This window comes from Mus pahari, chromosome 7 (assembly GCF_900095145.1).
Source record: "Mus pahari chromosome 7, PAHARI_EIJ_v1.1, whole genome shotgun sequence".
NCBI classification, from domain to species: domain Eukaryota; kingdom Metazoa; phylum Chordata; class Mammalia; order Rodentia; family Muridae; genus Mus; species Mus pahari.
This window is the reverse complement of record NC_034596.1, coordinates 68815007-68821594: the sequence shown is the minus strand read 5'-3', so window position 1 is coordinate 68821594 and position 6588 is coordinate 68815007.

The window sequence follows — 6588 nt, the reverse complement described above, 5'->3', positions numbered from 1 at the left end:
CCAAATTTATTTGAAATGATGGCAAAATTCTGGACATTTATAAACCAAGGATTAAATATTTTCCTTTACAACGCTTATGAATTATTGGAGAAAAAGTCAACTAAATTTCTATAGTCAAGATTTGTTTTAAACATTTTCTTCTAAATATAATTAAGGTCAATGAGTATGAGACATGAGGAAATCATAACTGATTTTTTAAATTACAGACGCTAGTTATTTAAACTGGTGGTTTTCACTGGCCCGTGAGGAGACAGTCAGACTGTAGCGTGTGTCGTTGTCCAGGGATCCAGAGCAGACCTGCTGGATCCCTTCCTTCCTTCACAGTGACCTTCTTTGTTGTTTGTTTGTTTAATTGAGTGAAAAGGACAGGTAGCAGCTTTTTAAATGTCCTCAATCAAGTTGCAAAATTAAAGGTGGGCAACATTGCAAAAGTCCCAAATATGTTTTGAAGGTTCTAAAGAGACAAAAGAAATACCAAGTGTAGAAAACACTGAATTAGATTGTATCCATGTATGTACTTTAATAATTCTATTCTGGCTGGTGAGATGATAAGTTTTGGTTTTCAGTACCCACATGGTAGCTGGCAAACACCTGCAACTCACCTTTCAGAGGATCCAGTGCCCTCTGCTGACTTTGGTGGATAGCAGGCCACATGTACACACACACACACACACACACACACACACACACACACACACTCAGGTAAAATAAATATAAAACTTTCTTTTAATTTTTTAGACAAGTAATGTCTACCTGTGCCACCGTAGAAATGAACTTCTAACATTGTTTTTCAAGGGTCTCTACTTCTCTCAAACTCTGGCAAATGTTGGAACTTTCCTGTTCTATGTAGGAGCTCGCATGCCCCATGTCTCTCCTTTGCTAATGCTTTGGGAATACACCTTGCTTCAGAGGACATGGCAGGCTGGAATATTAACTGGAGCTGTGACAGAGTAGGCTTTCAACACAGTGTGGACTGTGCCATCACCTATGCTCACAACATTTTTATGAGAAATAATACGATGACTGCAGGTGGATATAATTAATTAATTAGCATGATAGTTAAGAACACAGCAGTTCAACTTGATTATGTTTGGGATGTTTGACTTTGGACAAATCAATCACTTACAATCTGTATAAACTTTCATTTCTAATCTATTAAAAGGGGGTGTACAATTCCTCCCTCTAGTTACCTGATGTTTTATATGCCTTGGCATAGTATTGGCCCCTACACAGACACACAACACACTACTACCATAGGTTCAAATGAGACTGATGGCCTTCTGTTACTGAGGAGGCCAAAGTTTCTCGGGTTTGAACGAAGTGGAGAACTGGCTAATAGAACAAGAAAACTAGAGGCCCATCCTTTTCCTGTGGGACAGTCACTCGCAGGGGCCCTATTTGCTTTGATGTCCATTGTCACCATTTATCTCTAGAAGCCACGTTGTACATTCTGACCCCCCACCCCCAAACTTCAAGCTGCTATAGGTCAAGTCATGGAAGCCGAGGCCCAGAACTACCAGCTGGGCTGCTACTGAAGGGAGAGGTAAGGAGGCAGAGCACTGACCCAGGGCCCCTCTGTAAAGGCTGGTGATTTTCTAACAGGAGGTATTTCTCTACAAGTACAATTGAGAACTAATAAAGAAGGACCTCTCGTATCAATGAATCCTCACCATTTTGCCCTACACTTTTGAGTCAGATGGGTTGGTTCAATCACACACCTGTCACGAGAATAGTCACACAACCTCCTCAATGCTGCTCAGGACTCTGGGAGGAGCAGGTAGGTCCCTTGATTGTTTACTGGTTATCTCTAGCGTTGGATCTCAACATCACTCGTTTCTAGACCATGGGCCAGCACTGGGTCCACGTGGGTTTGCTTAAAAATTCTCTCTTTACACAGTACTGACTTTACTGGCTTTGGAGAGTGGAGGCAGGCAAGGTTAAACAGAGCAGAGATACTTCTGTTCTTCCATCACCCGGCAGTCTCCGTCTTCCACCCCAGTCTCTACCCTGCCTTTGCTTTGCTTCACTCTGTGATGTAGTCAGTGGCCGATCTCCCTCCCTTCTCCTCCCAACCCATCCTCACAGGAACTAACTTTTTTTTTTTTTTGAGGCAAAATATACATAATACAAAATCAACCTTTTACACTGGGACTTAGTCCACTTGTTGTAAGACCACAAATGATCTCACATTCATCTTCCAATGGCGGATCAGGATATTTTCCCAAGACATCTTAACCCCTTTCCTTGCTGAGAGAAGCTCTGGGGCTGGCTGCTTGCCCTCACTACTCTCCCTGGGGATGGTCTTTGGGAGATGTTGAAAAAAGATGCAACCACATAGCTGCTCTCTTTAGGGAGAAAGGGAAAACAGCACCATGGACCACTGATGGCAGATGGAGAGTTGGACTGTCTGTCTTCCACACACCTCCAAACTCATACCTAAATCCCCATCTCCCTTATATGGTATTCGGAGATGCAGTCTTTGGGGAGTAATTAGGGTTAAGATGTGGAACCCCCAGGCTGGGACCAAGGGCATCTTGAGAAGAGAGAAGTTGCTCATTTTACCATGGGGAGACACAATATGCAAGAGGCCATCCAGAGCCACGTTCAGCCTTCTCAACAGACACCAGATGGATCACTCCCTGATCTTGGCCTTCCCAGCTCCCTTCACTGTGTGAGCATGTTTCCTACTGTTTAAACTGTCTTGGTATGACACTTTATCTATATTATGGTATAACGGTAGCCTGAACTACAATAGATGGTGAAATTAATGAAATAGAGTTTTAAATTTACTGCTTGGTGGGCTGTCAGACACGTTCTTGAAAATCACCCTGCATATATATTTACATAGAAATTTAACTTATGGGGCTGGAGAAATGGCTTAGCTGTTAAGTGTGCTTACTGTACTTTCTGAGGTTTTCAGTACCCACACCAGACAGCTGACAACTGCCTGTAACATCAGCTCCAGGTTATTCTGGCTTCCAAGGACACCCGTACAGAGGTATACACTGAGACATGCAAATAAATGATAAAATAAAAGTCTTTTAAAAATAAATTTTATTTAGATGTGGGTAACAATTCAAATTTGAACAAATGTTGAATTTCAATGAGGTGTACGTGGGCAGATTAGTTCAATACATATTCATGTCTGAAAATTTTTGCAATGAAAAGGTAGGGTATACTCATGGAGTAACTCTTTAATTTATAGTAAACAGCCAACAAACAAACAAACAAACAAACAAAAAACAAACAAAAAACTCAAAAGCCATGATCTTCTGAGTCACAGGATGCAGAGGGTACTGAATGTGTTTGGTACCAGCTGTAAACTTTTAGGACTGAGATTCAAACTAATATAACATGATAATAGAACCAAGGATTTGTTTGCCTCCACATCACTGATAATCCAGAGTCAGGGAAGAGCAGTAATAATGTCTTCCTCCTGGCGGTTCCTGTTTGTCCTAGAACTGCTCTTTCTGGAATGCCCGCCCCTGGGGAATGATTTTCGAAGGCGGGGCCTTTAGGAAGTGATGGGGCCTTGATAGAGAAGGGACTGCATTTTCTCTGTGGCCTTTGAACTTCTTTTTTGTATTCAGAACAGCCTCTCCAGGCTGCAGGGTGCAGTGTTCTAGGCGGCAGGACAGGAGACCAGCCCCTGAGACACCCTGAGACAATACCTGGATATTGCCCTTTCTGGCCTCTAGGGCTGTGACCAACTCAATCCTGTTCATTGTAAATGAGCAAAGAAGGCTGATGTGGCATCTTGCCTACATGAGTCTTATCTCACGGGAACAGCAGAGAGGCAAAAGGGGCAATTCTCACAGCATCCATAAAAGCCACAGGAGAACCTTCTAAATGTGCCACCAGGGAAGGGCTCCTGTGTATTTACTGAGGACCAATTATAAGAACTAATCACTGGGAGCAGGTAACACGCTAGAGAATTGACCTAACACACAGGAGATCCTGGCTTTGGTTCCCAAAACAATAGATGGAAACAATGAACAGAGCGTGAATCCAGCCACAGACTGAAAGGCAGTACTTACAGGCTATAAACGTGATGAGAAGTCAATATCCTAGATATATAAGGAATTGTAGCCCCAAATAATTGGATTTCAAATCAAATCAAATCAAAACAAAAAGACTAGGCTGTAAGTCTCTCCAAAGAAGACATACACGTTGCTAAGGATACTGGTCATCATGAGTCACCACCCAAAGAAAGGTAAAACAAAACTTCACTGAGACACTGCATCCCAGCCTGTAAAGATTGCAAACACTGTCCAGGGTATGGGGAAAGCAGAGGCAGTGTTGGGAGAGTTTAAGGTGGCACTGCAGCTAGAGACCAACTCCCAGACTAAAAGTAGAACAACCCCATGATTCCATCGCCCATATCTAATATTTACCCAAACAATTACAAACTGCGTCATGAAGGGCTGTTTGTATTCTTAGGCCCATCACTGCACTGTCTGTAGTAGCCAAGAGGCAGAAATAGCCTAATGTCCACTGGTCAATGAACCAAGAAATCCTGATGTGTACATATAGGAATGACAGTCAGACTTGAGAGAAAAGGACACTCTTGTGTGTGCCTGGGCGAAACTGGAGAATATGCTAAGCCAAACAAACCAGGCCCCGAAGGGCAGACATTACAAGGCTCCTCTAGACATAATGGCTTATACACTGTCCCTATGCGATCCACTCCAGGAGGGGACAGTGGAGTGGCCCAAGGCTGCAGGGCTGAGGAAATAGGAACCGCTCAGTGGTATAGTTTTAGTCATGTCAGATAAGAAAGCTCTAGGTGTGTGCTGCACCACGTGCCCACAACATGGCACCGTCCATGCAAGCCTTGCTGACCACGTGTGTGCTGTGCAGATTTTGTTCTAAGTAAGATGGGAAGCCTGGGTTGCAGGCAGCAGCACTGAGAGCAAGATGGCAAGCTAGGAAGCTGGGCGAGAATAGCGGGCTGTGCGCAGAGAAATTAGCTGCGCAGGGAAACAGATTCCCATGTGGTGAGTTCAGGGTGGTCACAGAGCAACTAGAGATACAGAAAACAGACAAATGCATGAAGCTTGCTCCTAACGAGACTTGGGGCTGAGAAACTGAAGGGTGGGTGCTCTCCAGGGATATTAACAGACTGGGAGAAGAAGAGAACAATGTGCAAGACTCGCTGTCTCACTCCGCCTTTTTTCTTCTTCTGTGAATGAGATGAAAAAAATGGAAGGATAACGAAGGATGTCAAAAAAACAAAAAAAAAGCAGGAACAATGGCTGATGCACTAGAGTCATGATTTTAAACAAGTGTCAATTACTGGGAGGGTTAGCTGACAGTATGTGGTGTAACAGGGTCATATTCAATCTTTCTTTACACACACACACACACACACACACACACGTGCACATGCACACACATGCACAGTGGAATTACTTAAGACAGTCAACTTAAAAACAGTAGAAGTTTGTTCTGGCCCAGTTTTGAAGCTTTCTGTCCATGGCCATTTGGTCTCTTTGCTTTAAGGGGCCGATGGTGGAGTACATGATGAACGTGGGGGAGGGAACAGATCTCTTTACAGCATTCAGAAAATGAAGACATGGAGGGATAGGGTCCCCAGCTTTAATGGCGTGTGTCTGATGACCAGAGGACCTTTCATGTGCCCCACCTCTGAAAGCTCCTGCTGCCTCCCAGTGGTGCCAAACTAGGGATCGAACGTTTAATAAACCAGCCTTTGGGGACACAACATTCATCTCTAGCAGCGTGCATATTCTTTCATAAATATTTTAGGGCTGGCGAGATGGCTCAGTGGGTAAGAGCACTGACTGCTCTTCCGAAGGTCCTGAGTTCAATTCCCAGCAACTATGTGGCGGCTCACAACCACCCGTAATGAAATCTGACTCACTCTTCTGGTGCGTTGGAAGTCAGTTACAGTGTACTTATGTATAATACTAAATAAATCTTTAAAAAAATTTTTTTAAATCCACAGTTTAAACATAGTGTCTAAAGAAAATAGTAATTCACCTATAAAAGGCCTGTAGCTTTTGTTAGCCACATGTTGCAATGTTCCAAAGGTGTAAAGCTATTGAAACTCAGAATGTTATTAGAATAAAAATGGCTTTTCTGGGGGAGAAGAGCTGAGCAGCAAGAACAAACAGTGTCCTCTGTTGCCTAAGTGGCTAACACAGCAGAAGAGGCACTTGGCTGGGAGCCGCATGATCTGTGGAACAGTAGTAAGAAGTGTCCATATTCACAGGCTTAACAGCTGACTCAAGCTCTCCCAACTACCACACGACCTGAAGAGATCAAGTGTATTTCTCCTGGTTGAGAGAAAACTGGTTTTCAAGTAATTTAAATTCTTCAGCGAGAGCCAGGCATGCATGGTGGGGTAGCTCAGGAATCTGATGCAGGCGGAGAACCAGGAATCTGAGGTCATCCTGAGCTACATAGTGAGTTCCAGGCAAGCCTGACCCAGAACCTCTCACTGGGCTGAAAAGATGGTTAAGAACCATGTGATCCTTAGTGAGGTAACCCAATCACAAAAGAAGTCACTAGATATGTACTCACTGATAAGCGGATATTAGCCCAGAAACTTGGAATATCCAAGACACA